The sequence below is a fragment of the Schistosoma haematobium genome, chromosome 2 (assembly GCF_000699445.3).
Source record: "Schistosoma haematobium chromosome 2, whole genome shotgun sequence".
NCBI classification, from domain to species: Eukaryota; Metazoa; Platyhelminthes; class Trematoda; order Strigeidida; family Schistosomatidae; genus Schistosoma; species Schistosoma haematobium.
Window position 1 is genome coordinate 39,916,364 of NC_067197.1, and position 20,055 is coordinate 39,936,418.

Below are 20,055 nucleotides of genomic sequence, written 5' to 3' on the forward strand. Positions count from 1 at the left end.
TAAATCAAATTGAATTGTGTTTCTCTTGATTCATTTAAACAACAAACTTAGAATATGAAGAGAAAAGTTTTATTTTGTTGGTCAACACATTCGTTTTCTTTAACAAAAAGAATTGTTGTTTTTGTTGTGATTAGTATCATTGTTACTATGATAAGAAAATTTCTTCATTATTCTTTATCTAAGTGTGAAAAGATAACATTCATATTAGATTAAATTCATTGACATCAAATATATCATTCAATCTATAATGTTCTATTAAATTCACAATGTGCTTCTATGATAATCATGAGTGTTTGAATTATAGTATGAACTAAGAATCTCAGAAATAACGTAAGTGGATCAAGAAGTACTAGACAAACACAAACGAATGTACTGTATTTAGAATTCAAAATCAAGCATTCAACAAGTACAATGGAATCATTAGTTCATTCAAACACCATAGTTTCACTGATTCATCCATTACATACTACTAGAGCTATTTGGATTCCTATTCAGAAGCTTAATCTTTGTACTCAGTATAAATTTATACAATTAATTCTACTCTCTACTTTAGCTGTCTATATAGATCATAATAGAGTGAATTTTAATAGTTATTTGATTACTCTGATTTTTTCAAAATTTCCATACATTTTGTCCGCTCTCACGCTCTTACATCATTTTAAATATTCATCTGTCTATACATACGTAACTAATATTAGATTTATTTGTTATCAAGGTATTTCACCTATCAGATATTACGTAATCTGTTAACTGTTGTTCTCCTTAATTCAAACCTTAATTCAGTACTGTACGACTTTGTTACTTTGCACTAAACTGAACGATATGATTAGAAAAAGAAAATACAGCAACCTGATTCATTTGGTATTGTTTGGCTTGTATCTTCCCATCGAGGTTTAAGACTGCAATTGATCAGTGTGTTATTGCCATATGTGTATACTGTGCGTATGCCTCGATATTGCCTTAATTCACAAGCTTTTTGTAAGCAGTGTTGGGTTGTGGCTAACAGTGGAATCCATGATGCGCGCTTCGTCCTATTTGGGGCTCGCCAGCCGAATGTGCCTGCATCTCAGAGTTGATGTTCACTATGGGACTCGAACCCAGTACCATTCGCTTCGAACGCCATCGCGTTATCCACTCAGCTACTGAGTCCTGATAGCCAGAGTGAACATCAACTCTGAGATGCAGGTACATCCAGCTAACGAGTCCCAAATAGGACGAAACGCGCTTCTTGGATTCCACTGCTAGCCACTATCTACCAGTGCTTACAAACAGCAACCTGATGTTTGTTACTTTTGCCAAGTCGTCTCATCATTATCATTGTCAGTATATAACGAAACATTTATCTTGAAATTGAGCAAATTTTCATAATTGCAGTCATTAAAAATTTCTTTGTTTTATGCACAAGAACCATTAAATCTTATTAATTTAACCAGTTCACATCTGGAAAACCAATAGATTTCGTTAAAAAAACTGATCTCGAATACATCATTACATTTTTCATTAGTTTTTATGATTTAAAATTGAATTCAGTTAATTTTAATTTAAAACAAGATGAAATTATCAGTATGGGGTTGTGAAGATTGTTAAGTTTTTGATTGAGTTTATGAATCGATTAATGTTAGATCATCATTGAAAACCTGGAATCATCGGACGGCTGTTTCGTCCTATTGTAGGACTCCTCAGCAATGCGGGAGGGATCGTGAATGCTCACCAATGAAGAATCTCACAATAGAACGAAACGGCCATCCAGTGATTCCAGGTTCTTAATGGTGGTCAAACATCAATCGATTAATGATTTCAATCAAAAACAAGATGAAATATTGTCTTGTTTATTTAATCAATAGAGCAATAATTACATAACTTTTTATAAGTTAATTTCTATCCAATAATTATTGTCTACAAGATACCTTTTAGGCAAATTTTAAAGATTCCATTATTTTGTATCATAATTGCCGTCAAAATAAGAGTTAATTTCGAACTTTTAATTGGCATTTTAAGTTGTAAAATGGTTATTAGTTAGTACCAAGTCATTTTTTTTCTAATGCTCAGTTTATTATAACCATTTAAACATCAGAAATTGCCGATTCTCATGAGATATATGATAAGACATCAGTTGAAAATGGATTATTTTATTAAAGCTTTCACATATACAGAGAGACTAACACATTAGTGATTGGTAAATTGAAAATAATCTGAGTTGTGGTACACTTTGTATAATACCAGGCGCAAGTTGACAAAGTACATCAGCAGAATGAAATGAAGTTAAGAACATGAGTAGTAAAGGAATCGAAATAATTGTACTATCATTAGTAGTAATCAAAACTAAATAATGAGAAAAGTTTCTGAGAAAATGGGAGTAAAGGTATGTGTAAATAAATAATGGAGATCAAGCTTTAGAAGTAGATAAAGAGTGGGTAGTTATGCACCAACGTAACCTATTCTGAGCAATATCTTCTAATGTCTTCATCTGTTAGTCATGATATTCGTGTACACTTCATGCTAATAGCCTTTGTCTATCAACACCGCACAGTTCAACAGTCAATGATTTCATTAAGTGATAATCCACTTCGGTTTCCCCACCTCTGTCTTTCCATGAACCAAAACTTACATCAACTAACACGATATTTTGAAGCAGACAGCTTAAGGACATACTTAACACATGTTCTAGCAGCCAAAATAGACAAACAACTACGTCTTCAATTTTTTTAGTAATATACCCTTCACCAACCCTGTGCCTACTTACTTACGCCTGTTACTCCCAATAGAGCATAGGCCGCTAACCAGCATTCTCCAACCAACTCTGTCCTGGGCCTTCTTTTCTAGTTCCATCCAATTCTTGTTCATTTTTCTCATGTCTATTTCCATTTCTCGGCGTAATGTGTTCTTTGGTCTTCCTCTCCTCCTTTCGCCTTCAGGATTCCATGCGAGGGCTTGTCCTGTGACGCAGTCGGGTGCTTTCCTCAATGTGTGTCCTATCCACTTCCAGCGCTTCTTCCTGATTTCTTCCTCCGCTGGGATCTGGTTTGTTCTCTCCCACAGTACGTTGTTGCTAATAGTGTCTGACCAACGGATCAACAGTATTTTGTGTAGACAGCTGTTAATAAACACCTGTATTTTCTGGATGATGGCTTTCGTAGTTCTCCAGGTTTCTGCCCCATATAGTAGAACAGTCTTGACATTTGTATTGAAAATCCTGACCTTGGTGTTGGTTGACAGTTGCTTTGAGTTCCAGATGTTCCTCAGTTGTAAATATGCTGCTCTTGCTTTGCCGATCCGCGCCTTCGCATCTGCATCAGATCCACCCTGTTCATCAATGATGCTGCCCAGATATGTAAAGGTTTTTACATCTTCCAAATCTTCTCCGTCAATTGTGATTGGATTGGTGCATTCTGTGTTGTATCGGAGAATCCTGCTTTTCCCTTTGTGTATATTGAGACCTACTGCTGCTGAGGCTGCTGCTACACTGGTCGTCTTCTCCTGCATTTTTTGTTGCGTTTGGGATAGAAGAGCCGGATCATCTAAGAAGTCTAGATCGTCCAACTGCATCTTAGATGTCCATTGTATCCCGTACTTCCCTTCAGACGTTGACGTCTTCATGATCCAGTCGATCACCAGGAGAGAGAGAAAGGGTGAATATAAGCAACCTTGCCTAACACCGGTCTTCACTTCGAACGACTTTGTAAACTGTCCTCCATGCACGATTTTGCAGTGTAGTCCATCATAGGAATTCTGTATGATATTGACTATCTTCTGAGGCATGCCGTAGTATCGAAGAAGTTTCCATAGTGTTGTTCTGTCCACGCTATCAAATGCCTTTTCGTAGTCAATGAAGTTGATGTAGAGTGGTGAATTCCATTCAATTGATTGTTCCAAAATGATCCATAGAGTTGCGATTTGGTCTGTACACGATCTATCCTTACGGAATACTGCCTGTTGGTCACGAAGTTGGGCGTCTACGCAGTCCTTCATCCTGTTTAACAATACCCTGTTGAAGACTTTTCCCGGTATTGAGAGAAGAGTGATGCCCCTGTAGTTATCACAGTTGCTGAAATCGCCTTCTTCGGTATTTTGACCAGATGTCCTTCTTTCCAGTCTTTTGGTACTTGTTCCTCATCCCAAATCTTATTGAAGAGAATGTGGAGTATCCTTGCAGTTGCCGGTACGTCTGCTTTTAGTGCCTCTGCTGGAATGTTGTCTGGTCCTGCTGCTTTGCCACTTTTGATTTGTCTGATGGCCATGCTGATTTCTTCAACTGTTGGTGGGCCAACATTGACTGGGTGATCCGTGGGTGCTGCCTCGATATTGGATGGGTTCAGTGGGGTTGGTGGATTCAAGAGTTCTTTGAAGTGTTCTACCCACCTGTTTTGTTGCTCTTCAATGTTGGTGATTACCTCGCCTTCCCTGCTTTTCACTGGTCGTTCTGGTTTGCGGCGATTTCCAGAGAGTTTCTTTGTCGTGTCATACAGTTGTCTCATGTTTCCTTCTCTTGCAGCCTTTTCCGCCGTCGTTGCTAAATCTTCCACATATTTACGTTTGTCGGTTCTGATGCTCCTCTTCACTTGTTTGTTTACTTCTGTGTATTCAGCTTGTGCCTTGACTTTTTCTGCTGGTATTGATTGCTGCTTTCTTGTTCCTCCTTTCTTGAATCTTATCCAGTGTATCAACAGTGATCCATTCCTTGTGATGGTGCTTCTTGTGGCCCAGGACCTCATGACATGTCGAAGTGATTGCCTCTTTGATCCCCTTCCAGTTGCTCTCCACAGCAGTTCCTTCTCCATCGAGTAGATCATGAAAGGCCTGGAACTTGTTGCTGAGGTCTATCTTGAATTTGTTGAGTTTGTTAGTATCCTGAAGAAAGGCCGTGTTGAACTTTTGTGATATTGTCCGCCCCATTGTCCAGTGCTTCTCACGTTTCTGTTTCATCTTGGCGACCAGCAAGTGATGATCTGATGCTATATCAGCTTCTCTCTTGGTTCTCACGTCCTCTATAGTCCTCCTGAACGTTTCGTTGATGCAAATATGGTCGATTTGGTTTTGCGTGGTGTGATCCGGTGAAGTCCATGTGGTTTTGTGTATGCGTTTATGTGGGAATATGGTGCCGCCTATGACCAGTTTATTGAAGGCGCATAGGTTTGCAAATCTCTCACCATTTTCGTTTCCTTCTCCCAGTCCGTCTCGTCCCATGATGTCTTCATATCCAGTGCTGTCCGTACCAACCTTGGCGTTGAAATCTCCCATCAGAATGGTCAGGTCCTTTGTTGGGCACTTCTAGACGATTGACTGCAGCCTATTGTAGAATTGATCTTTAGCGTCTTCATTGTAGTCGTTGATAGGCACATAGCATTGGATGATGTTCATTGAAATACCCTCTTTTTTTGTTTTGAACGAGGCTTTTGTGATCCTTAGTCCATTAGACTCTCATCCTTTAGGTGCATTTTGCGCTTGTTTGGACAGCATCAATGCAACTCCTTGTGTATGTGGAACATTTTCATCTTCATGGCCGGAGTATAACAGGAGCTCTCTTGTAGTTAGTCGTTGTTGTCCAACTTGTGTCCAATGTGTTTCACTTATCCCAAGTACCTCTAGGTTGTATCTTCTCATTTCTGCAGCAATTTGGAAGGCTCTCCCGGTGTCCCACATTGTACGAATATTCCATGTATCTAAATAAATGGTCGCTCTGGTTGTCAGAAGGGGCATCGGCCTCGTAACTTCCGAAGGAATTCGGCTTTCATCATGAGGCGTCATAATTCTTCTAAATGAAGACCTTCTGACTCCCAGGGTAGAGTTTGAAAGGTTTGAATAATTTTTTCTGGTTAGCGTTTTTTTAGCGAGTTAGTTTTCTACGGGATTGGAACGCTAACCCCATGCCCAACCCTCCCCCTTTATCCGGGCTTGGAACCGGCAGTAGCCCCTTGAGGGACTCCAGGCGGAGTTGTGCCTACTTAGTGAGTAAATATAGGTATATAATACACTATTCGAGCTGTTTATATGAGTCAGTAATTTAGTCATATTCTCTAATCGTCAATGCTCCTAGAATTATATCGAAGACGTTGGTCGAGATATAAAATTATCTTATTTTTTCCTGACTAGTTGGTGTTATTCAAAACATCATTGCTAGTCAGAAAAAAAAGAGTGAGTACAAACACTGAAAAAATTCGTTTTAATTTGAAAAATGGTCGCGCAATATTGTGGCTTGGTTAAAGTTAGACATTAACTTCGTTGGATGCCGGCTCACTGGTCTAGAAGTTAAGTCTTAGCGTGAGACCGAAAGTCTTGAAACAGAGTCGCACGTATGGGATCGTGGATGCGCACATTTAGAGTTACATACTAGGATGAAACGGCTATCCAATGCTTCCAGATTTTTAATGATGGTCTAACTATGATCAGCTCATGATTTCAATGAAACTCAACAAACTCAACAACCTCTTCGCGACAGTTATCAACTGATTAAATAAAAACCATACAAGGGCGAAACGGCCGTTCACTGCTTACAAATTTTCCATGGTTGTCTAGCTTTAATTGACTCATGAACCCAACTATTAAATTACTAAAACCTCCAAAAACCCCTTTCTGCAAATAGTAAGTGACAAATAAGGGTCAATGTTAGTTTATTTATGGTAGCGTTCTGTTTATGTCCCATCTTCTCTTGAATGACTCAGTTGAAGTTGCAGGAAATCTGAGTTTCCTTATAAACAGTAGCTTCTAGCTGGTATAAAAATTTTCAATTCAGGCATTACAAGGGCTGTATTAACCATGGTCTAAAATATTGACATATTGGCATGTTTTCCATTAATAAAATTTCATATTTAGTTATGTGATCCAGTGATATTTATGTCAAAGAAAGGAAAACATAGTTCATTCTTATTAAGTTGATCTGTAGCTTTCTCTTAGAATGAAAACACTAGCATGTACATAACTCATTATGTAGATACATCTTTCTGGTTGATGTTAGCCAGTGTATGTTACTTTGGCAAAATTACGGGGATGGTTCGAATCGTGGGGAAAAACAACCTATTAGTTCCATGGTGGAAGGTTTGTGGATACTATTCATTTTAAAGATACCTTACATTTTGAACAGATTAAAAGTAAACCACAAATAAAGACCTCTTTACGATAAGAAACTTCTCATCAAATCAAACTGTCTCTATAAATGTCTCATTTTGATAGTTATTACTTTTCTATTGGTGAGTAACTTCCAAAAGAATTCCCACTATTCTAATCTGATGTTGTGATCGGTGAGTCAAGTCATTTTGTCAGCGTAACAGATCCTAACAATGTCAATTAATATTTGTTATAACTACAAAATGTGGTACTTAAAACAGAGGAAACTGTGATTTACACGATTCAAAGAAGGAGAGGACGTATCAATTGAAGATTTTGTCAGCCCTTCAATAAATATAATAACTGTCAATTATTCATCAAATGCTCTCATTTATATACAAATTTTACTGACTCTGTGGTGTATGCTACTAATATCATCAAATATAATTAGTGTATATCATCATCGAAATTGAAATACCTGATGACATCGATGTTTAAAGCAATAATTATTGAGTTTAGACCTCGTCGTAAAGATTAGCATATTGACATGCTAAGAAAATCCAACTGAAAAGTCACAAATATAATAAAACACGTCTCCTGAATTCCACTGCTAGCCACAGTCCAAATATGCTAAGACAAGTGAACACGATACTTAACTTTGGTATGTAAATATATATATATATATATATATATATATATATATATATACATATATATAGTATTTTGTGATTAGATGGTGGTTGGAGGTACTTCACAGGAAACCCCGAACCCGGGTTTCGTGCTACTTGGCACTCATTAGTAAGGTGTACCTTTAATTTTGAGGAAACTGGTGCTCCCTGACAGATTCGGTCTCGTGTCACCCAACTTCACAATCAGAGACGTTACCACTGAGCTGTCCGGGCCGCGAACAACCTCCTGTAGGACTGAGATGTAATCACAATTGATTGATCACTGGCTGGTGACCAATGTCATGTGCGTCAAGTCCTTATTAATAGTGCAGGACGAATGCAGTGTCAAGCCACCTAGACTGGTGGCCACATTGTATCATGGTCGATAGCATTCGATCTGCACTAATAATAAGGACTTGACACGCATGACATTGGTCACCATCCAGTGATCAATCAATTGTGATAGTATTTTGTGAAAACTCTTTTATACTTTTCTTGCTAAACAGTGTTGGGATGTTCTATATAAATATTTGTTAATATTTGAATTTCAATAACGCAATGAGAAGATAAAGTTTATCAAAACTATGTAATATATTTGTGCAATACATCTCGAACAATTTGATCACACATATACTTGTTAAGACATTTATATATGAAAATTAAAAGGTTAACTAGACAGATTAAAGGTAAGAAACAATAATAATAAAGTACACAAAAACAAATGTGATTACCATTCTGGATAAGAAATCAATATTACCAGGGTAAGTTAAGTATGAGAACAAATTGTTTTTGAACATACGAAGGGGGTTTCAATATCTGTATAGCCAATGCTTCAATAAACCTTAGTATACATCCTTGAAGGGTTTCATAGTCTTTGATAATTATCATAAATAATTACTACCTTGAAGAGATTTTTTAGAAAAGTTGGCTAGATGAAACATTGAAATCAATTAAATTTCATTTCAAATATAACTTCCTTTTCCCAATAATCATTGGAATGTTTACATTTGTCATTGAAATAAATCATTATTTGTCATAATTGTTTTTTCTTTTGACATAACAACAAAACAAAGTGATTATATAACTAAGATAAATGATAAATCTCTTTTTTACATAGTTGTAGTTTATTACTCTAATTAGTAATATAAATATTATTAATTAAATTAAATTAAGAATTATAGATTACATAACTTCTGTTTATAGCAGAAGGGGTTTTTTGGAGATTGTAGTAATTTCAACAGTTGAGATCATGAGCCACTTGAAGCTAGACATTAACACTGCTGGATGCCGGCTCAGTGGTCTAGTTGGTTAAGCGCCTGGCACGAGGCTGATAGGTCCTGGGTTCGAATCCCGCGAGGCGGGCTCGTGGATGAGCACTGCTGGGGAGTCGTACAATAGGATGAAACGGCCGTCCAGTGTTTCCAGGTTTTCCATGGTGGTCTAGCTTCAACTGACTCATGATCTCAACTGTTGATATTTCTGTTTATATCTTGTCTTAGTTGCCCCCATTTATTATTATTTTTATTTTGAATCCATACTATCATATTTTTTTAGAAAAACAAGAATTAAGGAAGTACATATAACAGGTAATAATCATAATACTGCTCGTGTGGTATGGGTTACTTATATCCACATAAGTAGTATATAACGGTAGTCAGACATAGAACGTAGTTCAGTAGAAGGTCGATGAGGGAAGATCGGGAACGGAACGCAATTGGTATGAAAACGCATGAACAATAAAATCTGAGACAATGGGTTGATGTTTGCAACAGAAATTTAAATCTAAGACAAGTTTCGCTGAAACACCCATCAAAAATCATGGGAAATAAGATAAAAGTTTATAATATCGCAACAACGTGCACCCATAAACCCAATCACAGATTGGAGCATCAAAAACCTTAAACTCATTATATGTGAAAGTTATATATATACTCAGCGCCCAATTTCTGTCAAAATATTCGTTCAAATCTTGACGAATATTCGTATATATGTCTTTTAAACTGTTTGCTAGATTTTCAAGTAGTTGACATAACTGATAATTTTACAGAATACTGCTTACATTTATACATAGTCATATATATATATATATCATTGAGATCATGAATCGATTGATGCTATACCACCATTGAAAACCTGGAAGCACTGGGCGAAAGTTTCGCCCTGTTATGGGACTCCTCATTAGTGCGCACCCACGATCTCACTAGTGTGGTCTGAACCCAGGGTTTTCGATCTCATGCGCGAACGCGATTCATGATCTCAATCAAAAACTTATTAATCTCCTCAACCCCATACCGATAATTATATATTTAGCATACTAACAATCATCGTATACGATTCATGCCAAGTTTTTTAAAAACAATTCATTTATATGAATTTTTTCATCTTCAACCTACAATGTGAGTGAATTTTATAGAATAATTAAAATTACAGTGAAAATTACTAGTTCAGTAGTTTATCAGACAATCTGAAACTAATGAGATGAAGTTAAAGATTTATGAGTGTTTTAGTAATTAGTAACACGCAAATTTAAGCAAACAAAAATCAATTAATTAACTATTCAGACGTAATTTCGATAGTTTACATCATAAAATGACCGTAGTTAGAAAACCATTGAAAACTAACAAACACTGATCAATTTGGTTACATATAATCGGACTCCTTTATCAACCACCTCACTGACGATTAGTAAAAAGTTAAACAAACGGAATGTTTTTTTAATGGTTGAATTCACGAATCGGTTTACGTTAGATCACCGTTGAAAACCTGGAAGCACTAGACAGCCATTTTGTTCTGGCGTGGGGCTCCTCAGTAGTGCTCGTCCACGATCCCACGCCCAGAAATCGAACCCAGGACCTTCGGTCATGCGCTCACACTTAGCATTTAGACCGTTGAGCTAGCATATAACGGTATTGGTGTTTAGTTTCAATCAATCCATGATCTTGCACAACACTTCACCCATTGTCTGAGGTAAGTAACTGTCCCACACTCAACACATTGGACTCCAGTAATCACGGCTTTTCACTAGAACTCCAGAGATTTCATCTTGAAGCTAGTCGCCAGTGAGTACATGATGATTATTATCAAAACGGGAATTTGTGATTTCAGTTATTTTATTAGTTGAATTCATGAGTCGATCTAAGCTAGACCACCACTGAAAACGGAAGTCCAGTGCTTCCAGTTTTTCAATGGTGGTCTAGCTTAGATTGACTCATGAATTCAATGATTAAAATTGCTACAATCTTCACGAATCCCCATTTTGATAAAAAAAAGTTTACAATCATTGATTTGTAAATAAATGTAAGAACTTAATGTGGGGAACATGTTTCGCCATAAAAGAATAATGGATTTGGCCATAAACTACAAATCTATAATGTTTTGAGGTTTACATATTTTGTAAACTATGAAAATTCATTACTGAAATTCATTTATGACTGAACAATTTCATAATTTGACTGAAGGTAAAAATTTACTAATATTAGAAGCTGTTTTAGATGTAAAACGGGAACGCACTTAAACGAATTTCTCACATTTTTGCGCTTAGAGTTATATGATATCATGGATACACATTTTGAAGAGTTCCATACGAAAAATAAACTTCTGTTTAGTCCACTTTAGTTGTCTAGGTAAAGTCAGTTTATCATGCAAAATATGCATCCAACTTGTGTTTTCTATGAACAATAATACCTAGAACAATAATGATTGAAGTGTTATCAAAATACCTGTTCAATATGTCTTAGTGCACACATTTTTGTTCAAATACATAAAGATATACCATGTTGAGAAAGAAATTATCTCTGTCTGTAATCACATTCAAACTTGGAGCTAAACTAGTGATGGCATGTAAATAAAAATAATATATATCTAACCATGAAATCCCTAAAAATTTGCTTAAATTCGACATTGTTTACTTTCAATGCAACATTATACAAACAAACTAATGAGATAGCAATCGGATCCTCCATGTTTCCGATTGTAGCCAACCTGTTTATGGCACATATAGAATCTAATATTTTCGCCGATGACATTGAACCACGGATCTAGCTCAGATATGTAGATGATACTTTTTTGTCATAAAAAAGACTCATCTAAAATCTTTTTCTAAACTGATCAATACACTTCCATCTTAAATGAAATTTACGAACGAGAATGAAAGTGAACATGGTGAGCTACCATTTTTAGATTGCTTAGTCAAAAGGAACCTAAATGGAATTCTAAATCTATCCATCTACCGAAAACCTACACAATCAAATCGTTATATTGACTTCAATTCAATACATCCATTCAGTGCAAAGAATTCTCCATGAAATTGAGCGAAACATCCACCATTGTCATCAGTGAGTAATTTAATCCACGATCTTCATATCTCATAATAACACGTCAATTATTACATCACTAGGTGGGCATTCAATGAAATACATTTCTAACCATGAATTAAATTAATCTCCATAAAATGTTACCAATATATTTATTACGATTAATAATCTTACAGTTTCATTCAACCTGCAACCTAATTCAAGTATACATTACATATTAATAATCATTACAGCATTTACAAATACAAAGAAATATCAAGAAGGGGTCTTTGTAGATATTATAGTAATTTCAATAGTTAAGATTATGAGTCAGTTGAAGCTAGACCACCATGGAAAATCTGGAAGCACAGGTTGACCATCTCGTCCTATTGTAGGACAAAGAAATATATTGTAGTATAATTGTTTTGTTTCCATGACAAATACACCTGAAATTTCATTAAAGATATAAGTTTCAATCTTAGAAAAAAATAAAAGTTTACTTATTATGTTACATTCATTAATTTTACCGACTTGAATCGTCATAACCAAATAGTATTATTCTCCTTATCAGTTTAAATGTTCAAATATAACATGTATTACAATCAGTTTCCAAATATAAGGTTCACTTTTATCTCTTTGAATCTTCTTATGTTTTGTTGATACTGAAGAAGATGTTTTTCATTTACTTACTTACTTACTTTCGCCTGTTACTCTCAATGAAGCATAGGCCGTCGACTAACATTCTCCATTTTTCATTTAACTTATTACCAAAAGAGACTATATATTTTTGTTATTAATCGACATCTTTTTATAATTTTATGATGTTTCGAACTATTTGAATTATAATATGAACTAGGAATCCTAGAAATAACGCAATCGGATCAAGAACTACTAGATAACCACCAACGAATGTACTGTAATTAGAATTCGAACCGTAGATTTTTCAAAACTATCCTCCCCCACGAAATAATGTTGGATCTTTATATCCCCAAATTATGAATGATGTGGCTTCATTTAAAACACAAAGGTATCATTAGTTCGTTCAAATACCACAAATTTGTAGATTTCTATAGACTATTGATCCTCATTACTTTTTTCTTGGACTTTTGGGTAAAGATTTCTCTACATTGAATAGATTAGTAGATCTAATTAATAAGGTAGGAGCTGTGAATCTTTTAATGTTATTATGGATATATGATTGTGGCTAGACATTTGTAATCTTGCAAACAAGTGACATTATTCTATCCAATATAAACTATTCATTCCATTCGTATCTTTCTCTTTGTATGTCTTACAGCCGAAGGAGACTTAGATACATCAGGGTCCATACAACCAAACAAACGTAGAAACTTCCTACTAAATACAGTATACAATGTAAGGGTTATAAGAACTGATCAATCGGACTATAATTTATAAATGACCTTTGAATGGCTCTAAAATAACGTTGAAAATGTTCACCTACTAACTAGGACTAAACGAGGGTTATAAATCAATGTAAGGAATTAGAATGAGGATTTACAGTTGATGATTAGGATTAGGAACTAGATTCAGGGTTTTTATCACGAACTGATTTCAGCTTAAATACCAAATCGCTACATTGCCATCAAAATCCATGACATATAATCTTACATTTGATTGATTTGTCCATAACTTATAGTCTCACCGAACTAATTCATCCAGAAGTCGATACTCTTGTATATAAAAGTTATGTATTATTGTAGTCAGTCCATCTAGGATCGTGCCAAAAACCTTCATCTTTTGCGGCGAATGATCAACTTTATGATCACTGAATCACCATCCGATACTCTACTTCAAACGGTTCACTATTATTATTATTAGTTTAGAGGTTGTGGAGATTGTTAAGTTTTTTTTATTGAGATCATGAACCGATTGATGTTAAATAACCATTGAAAACCTGGAAGCACCGGACGGCCGTTTCATCTTATTGTGGGACTCCTCAGCAGTGCGCATCCACAATCCCGCTCGCGGGATTGGAACCCAGGGCCTTCAGTCTATTATTATTATTATTATTATTATTATTATTATTATTATTATTATTATTGTATACAATGATTCATATGATTTGAAAATTCCTAAATATTTCATAAACAGACAGAGAATGACAGTGTGATAACCTGTTCATTTTATTTTAGTTTATTTTTATTATTTCGATAATAAATGACCATTAATGGATGACTTTTTTTCTGGAAATAGAGATTAGATATTTATTTAGCTTGTCAAGTATATTAATAAACAATAGAGACATTTTCATTGATATATATATATATATATATATATATATATATATATAGATAGATAGATAGATAGATAGATATACTGGTGATTGTATAAACCTATTTATATGCTTACCAGTTCTATATGAATGAGTCATTGTAAAGTTAGACAGTTCTCAAATGTATATTTACATATATATTCTTGGCTTGAAATCCAGATTCTGTCTCAGCAGTGAACTACCCTTAATAATGATTCATTTGACAGTTTCGATAAAAAACATTAATCATACCGCTTGAAAAACAAACAGTAAAATCTAAATAAATTTCTAAAAAAATTTTTCCGGAAAAAAATTTATTTTTTGATATATATATATATATATATATATATATATATATCAGAAGGGGTTTGTGGAGATTGTAGTAATTTCAGTAGTTGAGATCATGAGTCAATTGAAACTAGACCAGGATGGAAAACCTGGAAGCACTGGATGGCCGTTTCGTCCTATTGTGGCACTCTTCAGTAGTGCACATCCACGACTCAGGACCTATGAGCCTCTTGCGCAAGCGCTTACTCTCTAGACGATTGAGTCGGCTGGCATCCAACGGTGTTAATGTCTAAATTCAACTAGTCCATGAAATTGAGCGACACATCCATCATTATCATCAGTGAGTTACTATCTCACAACAGACCTGGTTGAACTCCATTGGTCACTGCTTTTTAGTTGAAGTTAGACATTAACACCGTTGGATGCCAACCGGCTCAGTGGTCTAATGGTTAAGCGATCGCGCGCGAGACTGATAAGTCCTGGATTCGAATCTTGCGATCCAGGGCTGTGGGTGCACATTGCTGAGGAATCTCACAATAGGACGAAACGGCCGTTCAGTGCTTCCAGGTTTTTCATGGTGGTCTAACTTCAACTGACTCTTGATCTCAACTATTGAAATATATATGTATTAGAAAATAAAACTTATGTCTGTCTTTTCCACTGTTCAGTAGACTTTCATTTAAGTTAATTAGTGCAGTAATTCTTAACATTTTTTTACTATTTGAATAAGAATTGAAAACAAGGAAGAAGAACTCTTTCTAGTATAAGACTTTTTAGATGTACCCGTCGACTATCCTACTAGGATAAGTGGTAAATGTCTTATCTCTTAAGTGATATCCAATCGTTCGGATTTGTACTTTGGGTCAGTTTAAGATGTTATATGACCATCATTCATTGACTTGAAACTACAAAATTTAATAGTCTTCACATCTACTGTCTATTGACACAATGTTATTAAATAGATATTTTATGAAATCGGATTTGTATTGGACTGAAGAGAAACCTTGACAACAACCTTGCCTGATTTAACTTCCTATAAATAAGATGTCTAATTGATCTATCTTTTGTTAGACTAATGAATATATTTAAGTAAAATACCGTGTCACTCTTTGGCCCAATTTCCGGTTTTTAACAATAGTGTTATTCATAAATTTCTTATAAATCCTCTGCTAATTTTACTACTTATGACCTCAATAACTCTTGTAATAATGTAATAATAAGTTAATTTGTAGCTGGATTTCTAAGTTACTCTTGCCAATTACTAAAGCAATACTCTGCTTTTGTTGTAAAAATACTAACCTAGTTACTTACTTACGTCTGTTACCCTTTGTGAAGCATAGACCACCGGCCTTCAGGGTTCCAAGTTAGGGCACGCCTTGTGATGCTGTTTGACGATTTCTGCAGTAAATATCCTACCCACCTCCAGCTTCATTTACTAATTTCCTCCCCCGCTGGTGGCTGTTTTTTCTTTCTCATAGTAGATTATTACTGATGATCTCTAGCCAATGGTCCTGGAGTACCTTATGAATACATCTGTATATAGATATCTACACGTTGTGTTGATGGTTTTATTAGCTTTCTAAGTTTCAGCTCGATACAATAAAGCCATCTTGACATTTGTATTGAAAAATTTGACTTATCAGCTCTACTGTTTTTTTCATTCATTTGTTTGTTTCTACGTTTTTCAATCGCCTCTTGGTTTTTTCCGCTCTTGTTTGAGGGTTGTTGATTGCTTTCTCCCTGATCTTACCTTCTTTCTTGGATCTTCCCCAGAGTATCGAAAGCGGTCCATTCTTTATGATGATGCCCCTCTTAGCATTACACCTGCTGACAACTTGAAGTTATTGCATCTTTAATCATTTTCCAGTTGTTCTCTATAGTAGTTTCCTAATGATCCAGTGGATCCTGTAAGGCTTGTAACCTGTTTCTGAGAGCTGTTTTGAACTCACTGAGCTTGTTATCATCTTGAAAAAAGTTTGGACCGAACCTTTAAAATGCCTTCTATTCAATTGTTTAGTATTTATTCGGTTTTATTTTCAGCCTTGCCACTAACAAGTGGTGATCTGAAGTTATTTCGGCTCCTCTCTTTCTTCCTACGTTTTTTATAGACCTTCTGATGCAAACGTAATCGATTTGGTTGTCTGCAGTGTGACCCAGGGAGACACATGTCATTTACACATGTGTTTGTGGAGGATAATGTCACCACATAGATCTATCAACCTCTAGATGTCTTCATTTCTTCCTATCAGTCAGTCGTTCCATGATGTCTTCATGCCCCTTGCTGTCCAACAGGTCCTTGAAACATAGGTTCCCTACTAGGATAGTCAAGTAATTTCCTGGACATTTCTTTAGAGTGGACTCAAGCGTCTCATAAAATGGATCTTTATCATCTTTGCTGCTATAACTGGTGTCAGCGTAGCACTTGATGATCTTCACTGGAATCCTTCCCTTCTTTACTTTAAATGGCGAGACTATAATTTATGGACGACCTTTGAAGGAATCTTAAGTGACTTTGAGAAATGTTAACCTGTCAGCGAACAGTCAGTTTAGGGTAAAAACATATTATACAAAACCAAAGAAATAAAGTGGATACACTTCTTATATACGGTTCAAAAACTTGTCAAGATTAGAAAGAGGTTCAGAGGTTCTAAAATCCTAATGAATGCAGTAGAGGAAATCATCCAACCCACTACAGAACAGTCGGCCTCTGGAGCCATGATAAGGTCGCAAAACCTCTTTCAGCCTCGACTACATAGCTTACATATTGTTTCCGTGCACTCCGGTTGTTGGGTACACAAAATGCCACTTGTGGATAACGACACGATGCACATAATCAAGCCTATGTAGGAGTCTGTACGTCCTCCAAACATCCGTATATATTGTACTACCTGGCTGCAGCCAATGTTACTGGTGTTTTTATTATCCAGCTCGCAATAATTGCCATAATTTGCCTTAGTTAGGAATTGGATATAGGGTTTTCATCACGAACTGACATCAGCTATAATGCTAGAAATCTATTTAGCTAAATGGATAAAAGACTTTCGCGCCAAAATCCGAAATCTATTATCTTATACCTAATTGCTGCATTCACAAATTATAGTCTCGCTGTTTTATCTGTTATAACCCCTCAATTATCACGTTTTGTATAAAATCCCCTGTTAACCGATCGTACGTTAGCATTAAGTACTGAAGTTGGTGTTGTGACCTTGAAATCCCTCAAACGCTTCTGATTGGCTCGTCCATAAATTATAGTCTCGCTCTTTAAATGATAGTTTGATTATCTTCGGTCCATAGACGTCTCATTCTATCGATGCCCTTTATGACTCCTTGGAGAGCATAAGTGCAACCCCTTGTGTATTTGGATCATTTTCCTTTTCTCGACCAGAATACAACAAAACCTCTTCCGAAGCTAGCATTTCCCGTTCAGCTTGTGTCCGATAAGCTTTAATTTATTCTAAACACTGCGGAATTGTATTTCTTCATTTTCGATGCTGCTTGTATGATCTTTTCAGTCTCTCACATCGTCCGGGCATTCCATACATCTATATTAATTGTTGAATTGGTCTCATGACAGCCGACAAATATCGGCCTTCATCATGAGGCATCATAACTCATATTATAAAGAGCTTTTAACATTTAGGACAGAGGTTAAATGGCTAAAATGATTTGTTCTGGTTGGTGATTTTTGGCAAGGATTTTTTACGGGACGGAGTAGTAACCCTGGAAAGGAACCAAACAGAGTTAGTAATACATCTATTGATTTGTATTTTTTACAATCGTTGACTAAGTATCATTTTTTGATATTCGTATAATATGATGTTTTAAATGTCCAACCGTGATCATATAAACATGTCGATTCACTTTGATTAGTAAAATTTTGTTTTATCAATATCGCAACAATACATACAATCATATATCTCGTATGGAGTTTTAAATAAGTATGAAAATATCAAAATTCTTCGATTAGATACTTCTTATCCTGAAGAAGTCCAAACACGTTTGCTGGACGAAACGTTGAAATTATTTAAATTTCAATCGCTGAGATTATTTCAGATATAATGGCTTCTCTATAATCGGCACCCAATTTTTATGAACCTATTCGTTCTAATATTAACGAATATTCGTATAAAATAGATGCTTCTTAATTTTTTTTTAAAATTAGCTCTTCAACTGTTATCAATATGTTGTTCACAACATTACAACATTACTATCGACTAATTGGCCTTGAAGTTGTCCAGAGGAGGAGGAGGAGGAGGAGGAGTGGTTTGAAGATATTTTTTTCTAGACAAATAGCTTCAATTTTTTCATCTGGATGGTTACTGTTTCAGCGGTTTGAACGACTTTAAATCGGACCAGCTTAGATAAAAAAGCACCACTAACCCTATAAATGATTTAATTTATCAAAATGAATATTCTTCATTCAAATATTAGTCTGTTATCAATGTATATTTGAAATTATATTCAACTTAGACAAATCTTAACAGACTATTTAATTCAATATTCTTTCAAGTATTCTTACTCATTAGAACTTCTCTTTTTTTCTACCAAAAGATTTTTCGGGAAAAACAAAGAAAAATAAAAGTATTTTAATATAGATGCTCATAATGAACTATTCATCTTTAATCGATTATATAACATATGAAGTGTCTTTCAATAAAGAGATAGAAAAAAATGGTTACTATATGATTGAATTATCATTTTTATTCTACTTAATTTTATGAATTAATATTGAATATTTTCGGTATTTTTGAGGGGTAAGGGGGGAGGTGGGGACAATCAATCAATCAGAAAGTGATAAGTACTTGGCTTGAATAAAATATGTAGTTAAATTAACAGTATGATATGTTTGCAAATATTTAAGAAATTGATTTGTCCATATAAAAAAATACTAATCTTCATAAACAAAGATGAATAGTTGCTAGCCCCTATCCATCAATGCTTAAAAAAACTTGTGACTTAAGGCTATATAGAAGTAATCTGCACTGGATGTACATATGCCATTAATTGCAGTCCTAAATAGGAATGGGAAGATACAAGTAAAACAACACCGTGTGAACTAATCTTCATAATTGATAATTATGATAAGTTTATGTGAAACTCGATAAGTTGAATGATTACGATGAAAACACTCCCTGAAAATCCTATGATCTGAGTGTTGAAATAAGTTGCATTTTCTTCTAAAAAAAGTCAAATAATAATGATTACAGTTTGTTACCTTAGTCATAGAAATCAATGATCTTGAAATGTTGAAAATTTCTAGGTAAAATTTCCATATTATTATATTTCATACTTGGTTAGAGATGGAATCCAGGACGAACATTTTAGCTTATACGAAACTCTTCAGTTAAGTGTGTCTGGTTAATCTTCAGTTTAATGTTTATATTGGGAATTGGGCTTAGGAACATTCATTTTAAAAACATCAATAAATCATCTATTTAGCTACTAAATTCATTTGGCAACTAACTTGTTCAGAGAGTATTGAAGTAATATTAAA